A 20,633-nucleotide genomic window follows, 5' to 3' on the forward strand; every position below is an offset into this window, starting at 1 on the left:
GTCATAGGTCAGAAGTGTACTCAGCATTTTACTTTCTTTTTGAAGAAACAATACTGTTTTTCTCAAAACTTTCTGTGTTTAGGCCAGTAAATGGTATTTCTTGTCCCCCCAGAAAATTAAATGTGTTAACTTTCCAATTTTTTCTGTTTTGTTTTCATTTCCCTTTCTGCCATTTCATTCTACTCTAGTCTTAGATTTGACCCTATTCACTCTTTTTTTTCCTTTTTGTGGTTTGTGACATTTTTCTTTTTTACAAACTAGGTAGATAATACTATTCTAGAAAAGTGTTTTTTAACCATAAAGGTGATGACAGGACTCAAAAGCTGGAGGTACAGAAAACCTGTGACCACTGGATGGACCGACTGATTCGAAACTCTGTATCTTAGTAGAGTAGCGTGCGTGTTTTAGGCATCTTCCATCTGTGGAAATCCTTGAGCTGTTGCTGCCATATTTTCTAGACACGTGTCAACTACCTTTTTCTTGCTTTATTTCTTGCTTGCTTTTTTTCTTTTAGCATTTGTTTACTTTTGAGAGGGCAAGCAGGGAGGGGCAGAGAGAGAGAGACAGAGACAGAGACAGAGACAGAGACAGAGAAATGCAGGCTCCAGGCTGTCAGCACAGAGCTGGACGCAGGGCTCAAACTCATGAGCTGTGAGATGGTGACCTAAGCCAAAAAGTGGTACGCTTAACCAACTGAGCCACCCAGGTGCCCCTGACTTTCTTAAGAGGCTTTTTTTTTTTTTTAACCCTTTTCAATTTATTTATTATTTTTTAATAATAAATTTTAGAAAACGTTTTTAACTTCTAAAAAATGTTTATTTTGAGAGAATGCCCATGCTCGTGAGTGGGGGACAGGCAGAGAGAGAAGGAGAGAAAGAAGCTTAAGCATGGTCCATGCCCAGTGAGTAGCCCAACAAGGGGTTCCATCTCACAGCCATGAAGCCATGCCCTGAGCCAAAATCAAGAGTCAGACGCTTAACTGACTGAGCCGCTCAGGTGCCCCTTTTAACCCCTTTTTAAGTAGAAATGTTTCAACAAAACAATTCAGATGGTATCTGACCTCTGAAAGGGGACAAGGGAGAGATGGCATCCATAGGTTACATTGCATTGGGGAATGGGAGCTCCCAATGTATTTTCTTAATTCTTGTGTTTTAGTTAGATCCTTTTAATTGTAAGATGCAGATTTAGGCCAAGTTGGTTTAGAAGAGTGGTGTGAATGGTATACTAGATTGAGTCATTGGCCCCTCTTTTTCACTTCTTTGCAGTAGTATTTTACATTCATACTCTTGGCATAACTTGATGGGTGGAATTCTATCCCTATCCCTTCATTTTAGGCTTGGCTATATGACTTGCTTTGGCCCAATGGCATGTTAGTAGACACGAAAGCACAAGTTTGCAGCATGCTTGTGCTGATGGACTTGTCCTCTCATGCCTTTGTGATCGCCAAGAGAAGGGCCCTGGGTAGCTGCAGCCTGTTAGGCATGGACCTCAGAGTGAGAGAGTAGAGGGCCACCCCAGCAGACCCGTAGTTTAAAGCAGAGTCAACCCAACTCAGATGCCTGAGGGAAAGTTAAATGCTTATTGTTGTATGCCACCAAGATTTTGTGGTCTGTTGTGAAGCATTATTTTGGCAATAGATGACTAATATAGTAATCCTGCTGGATCCAGGACAGCTCCAGGGCTTTTGGTGGCCGTCTTTTTTGGATAGTTTCTCCTAGTACTTTACCATTTACGGGACTCCCAGTGAATCTGCCCCACCCTTCTCTTCCCAACTTCTGGCTCCCTCATTCTACCTTATTGCTTGTCTTTATAATTTTTGCTTACTTATATGTTATATTCTGTCTTGACTTTCCCATGACCAAGGTCCCTTATAGCTCCTTCAGGCTCTCAGTCTCATGATTTCTCAGTTTCTACTCCTCTTGCTTAATACCTTGTTCTTTAGGTACACTTCGTTTCAGATTTCTGAGAGTAAATTGATTTTGCCTTGTAGGTCACACCCCCTGCCCAAAATATCACATCCTCAGTCATTGGCCTCTTTAGGAACTGACTGCCCTTGTGCCCTTGGGTTAGGGATCTGCTTCCAGTCCAGTTAGATGTGTCTGGGGGTATGTTGGGAGGAGGAATGTGTCTGACATACATAGCTGCTTTGTGCGTGCCTTACTAATAGAGGTTGTGAATGTGTGGAAGGCTTAGTGATAAGACAAGTCTTTAACACAGTGTGATATGTCATCTGGGGATTTTAGTGAGTGTTAAAGCTTGTCAGTTCCTAGGCATATCAGTTCACCAGAGGGGAAGCTTTTAACTTGGCTCTTGGAAGCTTTTAATTTTGGGGGGCTGCATCCCATTTTTCAGTTTCCTAGTTCTAAGATACCATCCTTACAGCCTGAATTCTCAGGATGGACTCTTTTTTTTTTTTTTTAATGTTTATTTATTTTTGAGGGGGGGGGAGGGACAGAGAGATAGGGAGAGCGACTCCAAAGTGGGCTCTGTGCTGACAGCAGAGAGCATGATGCAGGGCTTGAACCCATGAACTGTGAGATCACATCCTGAGCTGAAGTTGGATGGTCAGCCGACTGAGCCACCCAGGTGCCCTGGGATGAACCTCTTACAAGGGAAAATGTGAGAAAAGAGATATACTGGAAGAAAAATCAACTTCTACCAAACCTTTCAGAGCTGAGAAGAAAATAAGTCCACCTATTCTGAAGTTTTAGGCCACTTAGGCTTTCCCAGAGTTGTTATATAGTGTAGGGGAAGAGACTGGTCAAGTTAAAGGTGATTTATAACAATTATAAGGTTGTGCTTAATTTAGATTTATCTCTAAATATTTCATGTTTTGGGGTATTATAAATGGTATTTTTAAAAAATGAATTTACAATTTTCCTTGCTAATATATAGGAATATATTTTACTTTTGTATGTTAATCTTATACCCTGTTGACCTTATTAAGCTAATTAGCTGGTTCTAGAAGCTTTTTTGTAGATTCTTTGGAATTTTTTACATTGATCATTTATTTATTTCTGTTTAATCTGTATACCTTTTTTTTTTCTTGTCTTATTGCATTGGCTAGGACACTGGTATGTTGAATAGATGTGATGAGATTAGACATCCTTGCTTTGTTCCTGAGTTTAGGGAAAAATAATACAGTTCCATAACTTTTTACTCTAGTTTGCTGAGAGTTTTTATCATATATTGATGTTGGATTTTGTCAATACTTTTCTGTATCTATTGAGATGATCATATAGATTTTTTTCTTCAGTCTGTTGATACCGTGAATAACATTAATTGGTTTTTGAATGTTGAATCCCTCTTGCATACCCAGGGTAAATCCTACTTGGTCTTGATTGTTATCCTTTTCATTTATTGCTGTATTCAGTTTGCTCCAATATTTTGTTAAGGATTTTATTGTCTTTGTTTTGATCTTTGTGTTTGCTTTGTGGTTTCTTGTATTATATTTGGTGTCGGGGTAATACTGGCCTCATAAAATGAGATAGGAAGTGTTCCCTCCTCTTATGTTTTCTGGAAAAGTATATGTAAAATTGGTATTATTCCCTCTTAAATATTTGGTGAAATTCACCACTGAAGCCCAGTCTGGCCCTGGAGTTTTCCTTTTTGGAAAGTTTTTAACTATAATTTCAACATCTTTAGTAGATGAAGCCCTGTTTAGGTTCTCTATTTCTTCTCCTCCCCTTCCCCCCTCCCCTCTCCTCCTCTTCCTCCTCCTTCTCCTTCTTCTCCTCCTCCACCACCACCTCCTCCTCCTCCTTCTTCTTCTTCTTCTTCTTCTTCTTCTTCTTCTTCTTCTTCTTCTTCTTCTTCTTCTTCTTCTTTCTTCTTCTTCTTCTTTTAAGTTTATTTATTTATTTTGAGAGAGAGAAGGAGAGAGAGAATCCTAAGCCGGCTTCTCATTGTCAGTGCAGAGCCCAGTGCGGGACTTGAACTCACAAACCATGAGATCATGACCTGAGCTGAAACCAAGAGTCAGACCTTCTTCACCAACTGAACCACCCAGGTGCCCCAGTTCTCTATTTCTTCTTAAATGAGTTTTGCTAGTTTGTGTCTTTTGAGGAACTTATATGATTCATCTAAGTTATGCAAATGTACAGGCATAAAGTTAATATTATTATTCTTTTAATTGTGTAGGCTCCCTAGAGATGTCTCCTTTTTGAGTCTTGATATTGGTAATTTGTGTCTTTTCTCTTTTTTTCTTGATGATTCTAGTTAGAGGTTTATCAGTTTTATTGATCTTTTAGAGACCTGGCTTTTGGTTTCGTTACTTTTTCTCTTTTTATTAAAACAATTTTAAGTTTATTTGCTTATTTTTTGAGAGAGAGAGAGAGAGAGAGCAAGCGAGCAGGGGAAAGCCAGAGAGATAGGGAGAGAGAGACTCCCAAACAGGCTCTACGTTGTCAGCGCAGAGCCCAGTGTGGGGCTCGAATTCACAATCCACAAGGTCATGTGACCTGAGTTGAAATCAAGAGTTGAACGCTTAGCCAACTGAGCCACCCAGGCACACCATGGTTTCATTACTTTTTCTCTTATTTTTTTGTTCTCAATTACATTGATTTTTATTCTCTATTATTTCTTTCCTTTTACTTACATTGGGTTTACTGTGGTCTCCCTTTTTAGTTTCTTAAGGTAGAAGCTTAATTTATCAGATGCCTTTTTCTTTTATAATAATTTTTTAATGCTATAAATATTCCTCTAGGTATTGCTTTAGCTGGTTTCCATAAATTTTCATGTTATGTTTTGATGTTCGTTTAATACAAAATATTTTCTAATTTCCCTTATTACTTTTTGACCCAGGGTGGTTTAGAAGAGTGTTTTAATTCCAAATATTTGTGGATTTTCCAGATACATTCTTGTTAATGATTTCAAATTTAATTACTTTATGGTCAGAGAATATACCTTGGTAAAATTTCAGTTCTTTTAAAGTTGAAATTTGTTTTATGGCCAATAATATAGGTTATATTGGTGAATGTCCCATGTACACTTGAAAAAAAAATGTGTATTCTTCTCTTGTAGGGTGGAGTATGCTATAAATGTTAATTAGGTCAAGTTGGTTGATAGTTTACCCATATCTCTGTATGCTTATAAGTTTTTTGTCTACTCATTTTATGGATTACTGAAAAAGGAGTGTTGACTTTCCAACTATAATATATGTGTACGTGTGTGTGTGTGTGTGTGTATAAAATTGTATATGTTAGTTGCATATATTATGTATATATTTCCTTTGAGTTCCATCAGGTTTTGCTTCATATGCTTTTTTTTTTTAATGTTTTATTTATTCTTGAGAGAGAGACAGAGACAGAACATGAATGAGGGAGGGGCAGAGAGAGAGGGAGACACAGAATCCAAAGCAGACTCCAGGCTCTGAGCTGTCAGCACAGAGCCCGACATGGGGCTTGAACTCATGAGCCGAGAGATCATGATCTTAGCCAAAGTCAGATGCTCAACCGACTGAGCCACCCAGGCACCCCTGCTTCATATGCTTTGAAGCTCTGTGTCAGATGCAGACAAATTAAGGATTATTATGTTTTTTGATAAATTAACTCCTTTATTATGTGAGTCATTCTCTTTATCTCTTTTAATATCCCTTCTGAAGTCTACTTTGATGTTAATGCTGACTCTCTGGCTTTATTTGGATTAATATTTGCACAGCATGTCTTTTTCTATCATTTTACTTTTAACCTATTTATGTCTTTAAAGCGGGTTTGTATGGAAAACATGTAACTGGGTCTTGTGTTAATCTGTGCCTCTTAATCGGGGTCTTTAAACCATTTACACTTAACATGATTATTGATATGTTTGGAATTAAATCTTTCATCTTGCCAGTTGATTTCTTTTTGTCCTGTCTATTGCTCCTTTCTTTATTCCTCCTTTCAGGTGAGGGTTTTTAAATTCTCTTTTTATCTTTACTATTGGTATATCAGTTATACCTCTTTAAAAAAATTTAGGGGCAACCCTAGGGTTTACAATATTTGTCACAGTCTACCTTCACATAATATACTAGTTCACATTTCACATACAACGTAAGATCCTCACAACACAGTATACTTTTAGTTTTCCCCTTCCATCCAGTGTGATATTGTTGTCATACATTTTACTTTTACATATTTTATGAATCCACATTACACTGGTATTAATATTCCTTTGATATTATCTTTTAGAATGATTAAAAATATGGAAAAAGGGCCTCTTATATTTCCTTCCATTTTTATCATTTCTGGAACTGTTAATTTCTGTGTGTAGATCCTCATTTTTTCTGGTATCACATGCCTTCTACTTGAATAACTTTCTCATAGGGCAAGTGTGCTAACATTGGATTACCTCAGCTTTTGTTTGTTTGAAAAGTCATTGTTTTGCCTTTGTTTTTAGAAAGGTATTTTTGCTGACTGTATAATTGTGAGTCATGAGTCATGAAGTACCCCCCCTCCCCGGCCCTTAGTACCTTAAAAGATTTCACCCCATTATCTTCTGGATTGTATAAATTCTGATGAATAGTCTGCTGAAAATGTAATTTTCTTCCTCAGAAGGTAATTTCTTTTTCCTCTGACTGTATTTAAGAGTTCACTTTGACTTTTACTGTCAAGTGTCTAGGCATATATTTTTTGTCATATTTATTTATTTGCTTACTTGTTTATATTTGTTCTGTAGGGTTCTCTAAGCTTCTTGGATCAGTGGTTTGATGATTTTAATTTTGGAAAGGTCTCAGCCATTTTTCTTCAAATGACATTTCTGCCTTGTTCCCTTCCCTTTCTGAGACTCTGGTTACATGTATATGATATCATTTGATCATATCCCAGAGCCCTTCAATGTTCTTTCTGTTGTGCACATGTCCCCTGCACACTTCTTTAACTCTCTGTGTTTCATTTTGGATGATTTCTAGTGATTTGTCTTCAAGTTCATTAATTCTTTGTTTATATTGAGTGTTCTGGTGAGCCCAGCAAAGGAATTTTTCATCTCTGATAACTTTAAAAAAAAAGCATTTCTCTTTGACTCTATTTGATAGGCTTCATAACCTATCTTTCTGTTGAGATTTATAATCTGGGGGCTCCTGGGTGGCTCAGTTGGTTGAGCATCCAACTGTTGATTGGCTTAGGTCATGATCTCACAATTTGTGGGTTTGAGTCCTGCACTGGGCTCTGTGCTCATGGCGCGGAGCCTGCTTGGGGTCCTCTCTCTCTTCCTCTCTCTCTGCCCCTCCCTGCTTATTCTCTCTTTCTCTCAAGATGGATAAACTTAAAAAAAATTTACGATCTATTCATGCATATTGTGTACTAAATTCTTTAACTTAGTAATCATTGTTATTTTTAATTGCCTTAGTTACAACTTCTGGGTATCTCTCAGCCTGGCCCTCTTGATTGCTTTGTCTCTTTCCCCCACCCGCTTTGCTCTTTTGTGTATCTTTTTAAAAATTTTTTTAAGTAGTCTTCACACCCAGGATGGAGTCCAACTCAGGGCTTGGACTCACGATCCTGAGTTCAAGCCCTGAGCTGAGATCAAGAGTTGGAAATTTAACCGACAGAGCCACCCATTTGCCCCTATCTTGTAATTTTTGATTGACTGCTGGATATTATTATAGAAGATTTAAGAGACTGAGGTGGACATCACATATTGTTGAGACTACTGTTACATTAAGGGGAGGTTTTGGGGGAGAGAAGTCATATTGTGTATATAGAATATTCAGGACCTATTTTAGGACTAGGAGCATAATTTTATATTTTTCAGTTATTATAGAATTTTGCACTTCTAAATCTTTTTCTTTTTGTAGCATCCGTAGGAGTTACTTTATCAGAACTTCTCCTTGTAATTTCTTTTTCCTTTATTTTGGCTTGCACTATATTTGAAACTCTTCCTTAGTTCTGTTGTCTTCCATAACAAATGACATTTGTTAACAGGTTTCTCTTTTCTCACTAGACTATAATTTCTTAAAATTAGGTAAGGGTGTTTGGGGTACCTGGATGACTCAGTCGTTTAAGCATCCAATTCTTGATTACAGCTCAGGTCATGATCTCCCGGTTCATGGGTTTGAACTCCACATCATACTCCATGCTGCCTGCTTGGGATTCTTTCTTTCTCCCTTTTTGTCTCTGTACCCCCTGCTCATGCACATGCACTTTCTTGCTCTCTCTCAAAATAAATACACTTTTTTAAAAAGTAGGTACGGTATCTTATTTATATTTGGATCTCTGTGGTCTTTCAATACATTTTAGATATGTCTTTTTAAAGTTAGAGTTGAAATTATGAAATGAATTTTATTTCTCAGCCAGAAATCCACACTGCCCTTCCCGCCACCAGTTAGTGGGAAGATACTCCATAGTCAGCTGTGATGTCTCTAAAAAATGCACTGGGGTGAGATATGAGGGCTGGCCATGTATGAATTTATGATGAGGTAGCTGTTACACAGGGAAGACAAACATTTTTCTCTACTGTTTTTCTTTTTCTTTTTTTTTAAAGTTTATTTTGGGGAGAGAGAGAGAGAGAGTGAGGGAGCAGGGGAAGGGCAGAGAGAGAGTGGGTGAGATAGAAACCTAAGCAGGCTCTGAGCGGTCAACACAGAGCCTGCCTAACACAGGGCTTGATCTCATGAACTGAGATCATGATCTGAGCTGAAATCAAGTCGGATGCCCAACCAGCTGAGCCACCCAGGTGCCCCTGTACTAGTTTTGTGTGTTCTGTTTTAAGAAAAAAAAAAAAAATTTTTTTTAATGTTTATTTTTGAAGAAGAGAGAGTGTGAGCAGGGGAAGGGCAGAGGGAGAGGGAGATACAGAATATGAAGCAGGTTCCAGGCTCCGAGCTGTCAGCACAGAGCCTGACGCTGGGCTCAAACCCCAACTCATAATCTTGTGACCTGAGCCAAAGTCAACGCTTAACCGACTGAGCCACCCTGGTGCCCTGTACTTTTTTTTTTTTTAAGATTTTATTTTGTAAGTAATCTCTACACCCAACACGGGGTTCAAACTTAAAACCCTGTGATCAAGAGTTGCATGCCCTACTGACTGAGCCAGCCAGGTGCCCCTTTATGTGTACATTTTGTGACAGTAAGGTTTTGAGAGAAAATAGCAGTCTTCTGCTTCTCGGGTATCCTTTAGTAACCAGCCCAATGTTGAGCATGCAGTAGATGCTCAGCAAATATTTCTTTACCAGATTTAATGATACTAATGGTTTTGGATATAAGTTACTAACAGCTTTGCTTTTTCTGATTATCCCTAAAAATCTTTGAGTAATGATGATGGTGCTATTACTCCATTATTTACTAGCTCTGTTTTCTTTAGCAAGTTACTTAACATCCTGTGTTCTGCTTTTTTAAATCTATACAGTGTGAATAATAATGGTATCTATTTCATGAGATTATTATGATTATTAAGAAAATAATCCAGGGCCACCTGGGTGGCTTAGTCAGTTAAGCTTCTCACTCTTGGTTTCAGCTCAGGTCATGATCTCATGGTTTTGTGTTTGAGCCCTGCATCAGACTCTGCGCTGGTGGTGCGGAGCCTTCTGGGATTTTCTCTTTCTCTCTCTCTGCCCCTCCCCAACTCGTGCTGCCTCTGTCTCTCTCAAATACTAAATAAATAAACTTTTTAAAAAATAAAGAAAATAATGCAATAAGTGCTAGTTCTTGCATTCCAGTTTATTATTCACAGTGCATGTTAAAAAGGCGAATCCAGTTTTAAGTTCTTACTAAGCTAAGTTCTTTCAGTAGGAGGACACTTAGTATCTTAAAACTATCTATCTCAGTGTGGATAAATGTAACTACTTCTCTGTTAATTAAGAAAATAACCTTTGGTCTGAATATTTACAGTGCAAAGAGAACAAAGCTGAGTAGTTTTCTCCTTTACTGGCAATAATATATTGTATTGATTTACCCGCTCTCTTATCCTAGGGACAATGTGCCCTATTCCCAGTGGAATAAGATCAGTACAGAAATAGATTTCCCAGATCAGCCTTTTCTGCAACCAAAGGTACTTTATCTTATAGCTCATTTTCAACTATATATTAAAATTATTGGGGTGCGGAGTGGCTCAGTCGGTTAAGTGTTCGACTCTGGCTCAGGTCACAATCTCCTGGTTTGTGAGTTGGAGCTCCATGTTGGGATCTGTGCTGTAAGCTCGGAGCTCAGAGCCTGGAGCTTGCTTCAGATTCCATGTCTCCCTCTTTCTCTGCTCCTCCCCAGCTCACGCTCTGTCTCTCTCTCTCAAAAATAAACATTTAAAAAAATTAAAAATTGTATTCATCTTTACCTTTAGGTATTATTTATTGTTGTTTATTTTTATAGAGTTGTCTTCTTTTTTACCACCATTGTTGATCAAATTATGTTTAAATAGATATGTAAAGCCCAGAAGGAATCGTAGAAGGGTGATGATAGCCTGGTGAGAGTTATTAAAAATATTTGACAGACAGTTGCTGGGAAAATATTTTTAAGGCTGGAATGGTACAATATTCTGGATTCACAGTTTTACTTACCTAACAAGAAGCAGTACAAAACACAGTCGTGGATCAAAGAGGATTACTCTTTGGATAGCTTTGGTGCCTGTATCACTGAACCCCTTTATTAGGTTAGTAGTTAGGACGTTTGGACAGTATCCTTTTCTGTAAATGCAGTACACTCCTATATCTGGGACAACGATAATTATTCATGTATTTTTCACATTTTGGAATGAAATAGGTGACAAATTTGATCCACAGATCTGGTATAATTAGGTAATGTATTGACTATTCTGATAGCAAGTATGAGGTGATACTAGCACAGCATGAACTATGTTAGGAGGAATGGGAGTGGGGAAGGCATTGGAAGAAAGGGGGTTGAAATAAATCTTTTTTTAACACAGTGAAATTTTTTTATTGTACCAAATATTATTTCCTGAATTTGGAAAACAATATTTATTTATATAAATGGAGAAACTGAAAAGTATAAAGAGACTAACTGCCAAAGACTTAGAAATACATGCACCCCATTAAAAAATACAGTTGACCCTTGAACAATGTCGGAGTTAGGGGCCCTGACCCCTCAACGGTCAGAAATCCATATATACCTTTTGACTCTTCAAAAAAACTTAACCAGTAATAGCCTACAGCTGACTGGAAGCCTTACTGATAGCAGTTGATGAACACGTTTTGTGTGTCACATGTGTTACATGCTGTATTCTTATAGTGAAGAAAATGTTACTGCAAAAATCATAAAGAAGAGAAAATATGTTTACAGTACTATGCTGTATTTATTGAAAAAAGATCTGCATATAAGTGGACTGTATATAACTGCGTATAACTGTTCAAACCCATGTTGTTCAAAGGTCAACTATAGATGTTTTGGTAGTCAGTTTCCTTGAATAACTTTTCTCAGTAAAGGAGGCTGAAGAGTTCAGTTTGGTACCAGGACATCTTGTTGACACCTTGGTAATGGAACGTTGCCTAATGGAAAGCACACCTCCACGGGAATGTTGTAGAATTTCTGCTGACAAAAGAAATCTGTCCAAAGTATCTCGCAGACAGTCTTTAGAGGCCACTACTGTCAGCTTTTTTGTGTTTGTTTTACATACAGGCTTTCTGCAAGTTTTCATGCCTCATGGATGGATGGTAGCCAAACTTAGATTTGGTTATGAATTCCTGTTTCTTCTTTCCCTTTAACCTTTAAAAAATGTTTTATTATGGAAAATTTCAAATGCACACAAAAGTAGAGAGAATAATATGATAAATTCTCACACCATTCTTTTTTTTTTTTTTTAATGTGTCCCTTCTGACTTTCTTTGTGACCTATTTTAAAGAAAATTCCAGACAACCTATTATTTCACTTAAAACTATTTTAGTGTGTGTATGTCTGTTGGATCTGGACTGTATAGAAAGGCACATTATCATACCCAACAAATTCCTTATAACCTAATTCCTTAATATTATCTAATACTGAATCTCCTCCCTTGATTTTCTCAGAAATGTCTTTTTACAGTTAACTCTTTGAATCAGGTCCAAATAAGGTCTACCTAATGCATTTGACTGATAACATCTCTTTAATTCAATCTTTTAAAATCTATACTATATCTTTTTTTTTGGTTATGCCATTTATTTATTGTAGAATCTAAGTTGTCCCCCTACCCCACATCATGGATTTTGCTGATTGTGTCCTTGTGTTGTGTAACATGTTACTTTTTTTCCATATTACCTATAAACAGGTAGTTAGATTTGGAGGCATACTTGTTCACATTGGTAGGCCATAATGTTTGATTGTCCTACTTTGTATCCTAATTGATTGATTGATGGGCTCATTTGGCATAGCTTTGTTGTCAGGTGTGTTTCCCCATTTGACCAACAAAATCCATAGGGTGACATTCTGACAACCTATAGATTTCCAGGTCTGTTCACCTTCTAGCTAATGGTCTTAATTTAATAATCATTGATGATTATGGCCTGAATAATTTATTTCACTATTGTTAACATTTTAAGAAGACTTGAGTAACTTGTAGAAAAGGAAAGAAAATTTTTTTATTAAGAATTAAAAAAAAAATGCAAGTATACTGTGAGGTGTCTGGAAAATTAGTTTATGCCAAGTATGTTTTTCTCTGATTATGGCTTATAAAGGACCTGTTGTGTAGGAAAGAATGTTTAAAAGTTATGTGTTTAGCTAAATTTAATTACCCTCTATTTGTTTTTGAATGAGTTGTCCTTAAAAGGTTTTATGGGAACAGATTTTGAGTTAGACTCTTGCTTTTGCATTATTATGCGTTTGTGACATATTTTTATCTATGTTGGGTCTTGCTCCAAGTATAGTAAAGTTCTAAGGTTACTTTGGTTGGGGATTATGGGTCATGAATCCACATAGGTCACTTGAATTCATGTAGGTCATTTTTTCTCATTGTTGTGGTAACATATTTCTTTTGTAAGCTTGCCTAGAAGGCTGTTTGTTGTGTGGTATCAGTAGAAATAGTTGACATTATAAAGGACTTCTTGTGTGCCAGACGCAGTACTTTGTAATTTGCATGTACTGATTTGTTCAATCCTCACATGATTATCCCTGTTTTATATATGAGGAAACTGAGGCAGAGAGGTTAAGTAATTTGCCCAGGTCACACAGCTAATGAATGGCAAGGGCCAGGATTTGGGCCTAGACAGTTAAGTTGTAGAATTTGTGTTCTGCTGTAGCAGAAGGATAGAGTGGATCGTGTAGTGTCTCTATTACTAGAAAAATGCCTCAAGTGTACCTACTAGTCCTGGAGAATAATTTATTTGTATTCATATATAAATAATCTGCATATATGTGTGTATGTTGTTTGCTTGTGTGTGTATCTATACAGAGAGAGACACACACTTATGTCTACATGGAGGAGCAGACATGTAGAATTTTCCCTTAAGGAAGGTCTTTCTTACCCTAAGAACGATTTTTTGAATCTATTAACTTTAGATGGAGGTGGAAGCAGCCCCCTGACTCTTGTATTATCACCTGGGGTAGAAGGACTTATGAGGTCAGAAGAGATGGCAAGGTCACAAGGGTAACCTAGCAGACAGCTTGAGATCACAGATTCACACAAGATACTACTCTGGCTTTGGACCCTTTTTGCCCTGAAGTTCAGGCTGCTTGCTCTCTAAACATCCATCCAGATCTTACCTACACAATTTCAGGTTAGTTATGGAGCGGAAAGCCATATAGCTAGTATTCAACACCATGGAAACAATTTTTCAGATTCTCCAAATCATAATAAATAGCAGTGATAGGTCTCGATTATAGAACCAAGAGTCAGGAGGCAATGTATATACAGACTGTCTTGTCCCAAGTGTGTCTCTGCTCTTTGCTAAGTAATTTTTTTTTTAATTGAGGTAATGGGTCTCATATTTTAACAAACTTCAATAATTCTCTTCACCTCTTTTGCTGTCCTTCATTCTATTTTTACTTTAGCAAGTGAATTTATTATTTCTACTGAATGTCATTCTAGATGGGAATAATGAATAATTTGAACAGTCGTGTTCTTTCACAAGAAAATCTACCTTTCTCTGTTTTTATGTTTGAATTGTCCTTGTTTTGGGGCGCCTGGGGGGCTCAGTCGGTTAAGTGGCCGACTTCGACTCAGGTCGTGATTTCACGTTTGTGGCTTCGAGCCCTGTGTTGGGCTCTGTGCTGACACTTCAGAGCCTGGAGCCTGCTTCAGATTCTGTGTCTCCCTCTCTCTCTGCTCGGTTTCTCTCTCTCAAAAATGAATAAACACATTAAAAATTTTTTAAAAAATTGAATTGTCTTTGTTTTGTATTAGTCTGATAAGAGGTTAATGTGTATGAATAAAAAAATAACTAGATCCTCAAGAATCTGAACATTGTTGTAACAGTCTGATGGTTTGAGCAGTTGGATATCACTGATAGGGATGTGTTACACAGAACTAATGAGGAAGCTTCCGCAGGTCAGGAGCCAAAAGAGATGATTTATCTAGTGTCTTTTAGTCTGTGTTTGAAGCTTCAAGCAGTTATGTGCCAGTGGTAAAATTTAATAGAAAAGGCCTCATGGGACTGATTCTCTAGGCAAAAGAGAGGAGCTGGACTTACAGACAACATGTTGCTTAATTTTATTTATTCTAGTTACAGATTCAGATGTTGACACTGTATATAATTTTGGTAATCATTGCATCCTTAATTTTTCCCAAATTTGGAGAATTTCCTGAAGTACTTAACATGTTTCATGCCTTCTAACAGAAGGTTTCTAACAGAAACCTTTCCTGAATCATCTTTTTTTTTTTAAGTTCATTTATCTTTTTTGAGAGAGAGAGAGAGCATATGCACACAGGCACAAGTGTGAGTGGGGGAGGGGCAGAGAGAGCGAGAGCGAGAGCGAGAGAGAGAGAGAGAGAATCCCAGGCACTGTCAGCATAGAGGGAGAGAGAGAATCCTAATCTCCGCGGTGTCAGAGCCCTGTGTGGGGCTCGAACTCCTGAACAATGAGATCATGACCTGAGCTGAAGTCAGACACTTAACCAACTGAGCCACCCAGGCGCCTGCCCCTCCTGAATCATCTTCTTGATGTCAGTGCAGCCTTTCCTTTTTAGTAAGGTTTTCTTGGTGCGGTTAGAGAAAGAATTTCTTTCTTACTCACCTGGAGAATGGAGAACTCAGTAAAATAGAGGACATAGTAATGTTTGCACAGGATTCATTTTCTGTAGTTTTTTTCCTCTTGGTATGTAGTTATTCTATATACTGAGGTCGTAGATTTATAGGATTTTAGGGCATAGGATCCTTAGGAGAGGGCTTTCCAAATCTTGGGTCAGTGCTTTCATTTTATACTAGAAGAGACCGTTAGTTCTTCAGTTTCATTGGTGACTGTCCTGCGTATCTTCTCTTGTTGGTTGATGAGTGAAGTGACCATCTCCTTGGAGATGTGAGAAACCGTAAAATGAGAGGGGCCACTTTGAGACATGGTTGAATTTGGTGTACTAGAAATTCAAGAGGAATATTATGTTGGGCATATAGGGTTGTGTTAAAAAAGACCAGCTAAACATGCCTGTCAGCTGATTGGGTCATTCCAGTATGGGGGCTAAACTGTGCTCTGGGAGCTTGGCCTCTCGTGTCTGGTCTGTACAAGTGGGGAGCAGTGGGGGTGGTTTCACTTGGCATGTGGGACATGAACCAGCAGCAAGTGCATACGTGAAGAAAACCTGAGGTTTCTTTCCACAGAGGTATTGATGTTTGTGTAAATATATTTTTTCTTAACTGTCTTGTAAACTCTTTTCTTGGTTCCCATAATTTTAAAGGTTGTTTCTTAATGGGCTTACAAGAGAAACAGTCACATCATAAATAATAATTCTGTATCTTTCTGTCAAGTTTGTACATCTCATACTTTTCTCCCATATTCTCTGGAATGTCCAGAGCAACTCTTGATGGATGACATCCTTGTCTTTTTCCTGACTTAATAGGGTGGCCTTGGACATTTCACCATAAGATTTGACTTGGTTTCAGATAGATATCTGTAAGTGATGATAACTACTTTAACCAGATAAAGTATCTTAGTTCCACTTTTGACTTTGCAAATTAAGGAACATACAGAACTTAGAAAGTTCAGGGGATAGCAGAAAATATATGAGGTATTAGATAATATTAAGTATCTGGGGATATTTGTCCTAAAGAAGAGGAAACATAGGATGATTTCATTATCCTCACATAGAGGTAGGACCTATGCTGGCAAACTGAAGCTTCCAGATCAACTCTGAGAAAATGGTCTAAGCTCTGGGCATGTCACCGGATGTCCCTATGTATACTTTCACTGGTGACCATGGTATAGAAGCAAGAACAAACAAAAGCACTGCACTCTTGAATCTGAAGACGAGCTCCCTTCCTCCTGTGACATCCCTCCAGTGCCCTCTACTGGCCAAGATTAATGTCATGTTATCTGTCAAGGAGAAATATTTCAAGAGCCCTGTGTGTTATCACAGAGCAGGTACTGAAGGGTGAATTTGGAGTTGAGAGGTAACAAATTAATAACTAGCACCAAAGCCGGATACAAGAGTATGCACTGTATAATTCCACTTTTATCAGATACAGAAGCAGGAAAACGAATCTATACCGTTAGAAGTCAAGATAGTGGTTACCCTTGGAGAAAAGTAGTAGTGACCAGAAAAGAGCATGGACGAGCCTTTCGTTGTGCTAATAATGTTTTTTGGATGTGGATGCTGGTTACATGGGTGTGTTTGTGCAGATTAGTACTTTTTTTTTTTTTAGTGTGTATTATATACTTTGATAGAAGTTAAAATGTGGTATAGTTTAATTCCAAAAGTAAAAGCTTAAATACAAGATCCTGTCTAGAATAGAGGAAATACAAAATAATACTGGGTAACTCACCCTTTTCTTATTTTTAAAAACTTGCTTGAGGGTTGTACGTCTTAAAATTGAAAAATCTGTCACTGTTCATTCAGCAGAAGTATTCAGCAGACTACCTTTCTTTTCATTTGGGATCAAATTGTTAATGCTGAGGCTGCCGATAGAGCAACTTCCACTTCCTCTTGTTGCCATTCTTCTTACTGATTCTTTGAACAGCAGCTTCTTAGTTTTTTTATGGTGTTTCAGATGCAGTGTAAATAAAATACCACTGTTCTCCTCTGTAAACATTATCTTTGCTTTAACCTCTGTCATGATGCACCCTTCTTGTCGCTGCTGACAAATCACCAGACCTTCTTTCCTGGCTGAGAGATTGGGAGGCCCACAATGGTAACTTCCACATAGGGGTGAATAATGATAACTGTAGATGGTTGGTTCAGGAATTGGTGGTAGGACAGACTCAGCACGTGGCTTTTAAAACCTCTAAACGAAAGCAGCTTAGTACTGTGGTTTGTTCAGGAGTAGTAACTGGGCACAGAATGGAAGGAATCCACCAGGTTAGGAGCTGAACCTGGATCTAGGAGGTAGATAGGGAATCTGGACAGGAGGCACATTCCCAGAAAGCAAAGGGTGCTAAGAAACTCTGCAATACACTGTGGATAGAATTTAGGGTGAATTTTGTTTTTTTTATTTATTTTTTATTTTTTTTAACGTTTATTTATTTTTGAGACTAAGAGAGACAGAGCATGAACAGGGGAGGGGCAGAGAGAGAGGGAGACACAGAATCGGAAGCAGGCTCCAGGCTCTGAGCCTTCAGCCCGACACGGGGCTTGAACTCACGGACCACGAGATCGTGACCTGAGCCCAAGTCGGACACTCAACCGACTGAGCCACCCAGGTGCCCCTAGGGTGAATTTTAAAGTGGGGCTAGTTGTTTAAAGCCCAGTTGTTATTAAATTAAAGTGAATGACAGTAATAGACTTGGAATTACCTACTTTTGTGTGCAGAGTTTGAGATCTCCACATTGATAGGATATGAGGTTGTTTCCATGCTTTGAATGGCTGGTAGTACCCTTATCTAATGAGGCTTTGGCCAAGGCAAGAGTTACCACAAACATGTAACACAGAAGGCTGAGAACCTAGAGGGATTCCCTTGCAAAAATTGTTCCCTTGTATTTTTTGACCCTAAGTCATTTGAAGGTGAAGGGAATAAAATAGTGTATGGTGAAACTAGCCTTTCATTTATAAATTCAGGCCATGTACTTACAGGCATTCACTGTATCATAGGCCCTGTTCTAGGCATTGGGGACTCAAAGGTGAATCTGATGCAGTCGCTAGGCCCTCTGGGTTATTATTTTGTATTCGTCTCTTTGAGGGCCGCCTTTATCATACTGGTCTGTGACCTACAGCTTTGTCACCAACTCCTTTAGGATTCTCTTGAGCCTTTCAGATCTTATACTTGGATTTCATATCCAGGCAAATGAGTTTCCTGACTTTACTGACTTCATTTTATTACTAGTCTGGGCTCATACTGTCTCACTGATAAAGGGCTTCATTTGCAAATTTAGCATTTTAAAGAAAGGGTACCGATGGATGACCGAAGGTAGGAATCTCATTCTGCACATATACTCCAGAGTGACAGTTTGGAAATTTTCTGTCCTCCAAACTGGTCATCTGTATGTAGAACAATCTGCAGTCACATCACTACAGCTGGTTCTTAGTGCTGATGATGGAAGGGGGCATTGGAATGGGAAGTACAAACATAATATCAGCACGGGATTTTGGGTATTAAGAAGTTTATATTTCAAAATGGTTGTCTTTTGATCTGGAAATCGATACCGTTTGCCAAGTAGACTAAGGCCCTTCTCTGCAGCTTTCTTGCTCATTCTGGTATGATTCTGACATCTCTCAGACCAGTCCTCCTAAAACAGTGCCACTGAGTTGTACTTCCAGGTAAGCCATGATTTAGGTGTGAGAAGTCATTGTAGTTGTTTTAACAATATGTTGTTTGCTAATATGTTACTTTGAAATAGATGGCTCCATCTATACCAATTTGTAATTAGGTGAACCACACACAGTGTAGATGGTGTTAACAGATTTTAGTCAGTTGGCTTCGACTTGCCTAAGGTGGTTTCTTGACTCTTCTGCTTACTGCTTGCAGTTTCTGCTCTCAGTGTGGTCCCACCAGCTTTGGAGAGCCAGAACATTTTGTTGTCAAGGGATTCCTGATGCCAGCCGCCCACCGTGCCATTCGGCCAGGGTTGTCTGTGCTTGCTTTTGCAAGAACTTTTTACACGGGGCTCGTTCACACAATACCTTGCTTTCCGTGGCCCTCCCCCCTCCCCTTGCAGCCTGGTTCTGCATTTATCCCAGCCTTCTCTTACTTTTAGATTTTGGGGAAGGAGTTGAGAGGGGGAGAGGATTGGAGAATGGTTTCATCTTTTAAAAATTCATAGCTTAAAAAATCCTTTTCAATTCCTTTTAAATGCTTAGACCTAAGGGTAGTGCAGGAGGTGCCAGAGTTGAACAGCTTTTAGGGACTTTAATGGCTGTGGACTCCATCAGGGACAGCCTCCTCCTGGGTTTGCAGCTGGCCATTTTGTGTGCAGTGTGCAGATTAGGTTTCAGGATTTCACCTTAAAGGTGGAACATAAAGGAAATGTGTGTCAGATTCAGAACCCGGCTTTTGTCATGTCTTTACACAACAGAAAAAAAACTCTTTGGAAACATGTTGACCCTTTATTTATTTTACTTTAAAACAGCAGAGTTGTAGAAGTAGGGGGAAAGCCCATCTTTTTAGTTTTAGGAATTCTGAAAATGTAGGTGATTGGATGTTTTTAGATTATAGCTTGGTTTGCACTTGGGCTGGCTCTTTTGTTTCCTGTAGAATAAAGAGTGCTGAGCCTGGATGATCATAAATATGTGATTTTCTTTTATTATTTATCCCAAAGTACAAACTCTGCTGAGGATTGTCTGTATTATAATTCTGTTAATGTGTTTACTTTGTTTCCCCCGCTGTCTTGGATAGAGCTATCAGATAGACTTTATTCCTTACTATAAATTACTCCAAAACAAATTTACGTAACAATTCAGAATTCAGATAGAAGGCATTATGAAAGTAGATAAAGAATTTAAACAGAATTACTTGCAGTTATCTATCCCTGAAGATTTTATCTATGTTTATCATATGAATTACTTCATGAACTATTTTGCCCTTGTATGTAATGTTATCTGAAGGGTCCATCCATCTTCTCTAAAAATGTGCTTTAACAAGTCTTCTTGAAAGACAGTTTGATCAAGCTGTTTTAATTGCTTCCTCTTCACCCTGTGGATGGATCAAAGTCGTCCTATGCTGTTGCCTGCTTACCTCCCCGCCCCTCCTCTTCATGGACTTTCCTTTTTTCCTTTTCTAGACTATTGTAATTTATCTGTGGAATATCTGTCTAACCTCTGCCTACTCTCTGAGTACCCCAAATAGAACATCTCCAAATCCCGACCTCTCACTTATGCTATTTTCATTTGCCTTTCATTTGCTCAAGGCAGCTCATTGTAGTGCTGAGAGCTGAATTGGAACCCAGGAAATCCAATTCTTGTACTTTGGAATAATTGTGAGCCTTTGGGTCATCAGACTCCTCTGACCCTTAGTTTCCTGTCTTAAGATAAAAGGATTGCATTGCCTGAGCTTTAAATTCCTTCCCCAGTCCTTCAAACTTATGTCCAAAATAGAACTCCATCTCCTCTCCCAAATGGTGGTTTTTGTCCCTGTTCTGCAAATGAAGAAACTGAGACCCAGGGAGATTGAATCAGTTGTACAAATCATACAACCCTTGTGTTCAGAATTTAGATATCTGCAC

General features: G+C 38.4%; 1 protein-coding gene across 6 annotated transcripts in view; it reads left to right on the forward strand.

The window, feature by feature from the left end:
- CHD6 (chromodomain helicase DNA binding protein 6) overlaps positions 1-20,633 on the forward strand; it is a 205,100-nt gene that overhangs the window by 25,856 nt on the left and 158,611 nt on the right. Inside the window, exon 1 of one of the 6 annotated variants that reach the window (XM_042980388.1) lies at positions 9,879-9,963. The exons of 4 other annotated variants lie outside the window; for them this stretch is intronic. The gene's annotated coding sequence lies outside the window, so the exon portion shown is untranslated. Of the gene's footprint in view, positions 1-9,878; positions 9,964-13,422; positions 13,610-20,633 lie in introns of those variants that run through there. One more of the 6 variants, XM_042980387.1, reaches the window with a different exon arrangement.

This window comes from Panthera tigris, chromosome A3 (genome assembly GCF_018350195.1).
Source record: "Panthera tigris isolate Pti1 chromosome A3, P.tigris_Pti1_mat1.1, whole genome shotgun sequence".
Classification (NCBI taxonomy): Eukaryota; Metazoa; Chordata; class Mammalia; order Carnivora; family Felidae; genus Panthera; species Panthera tigris.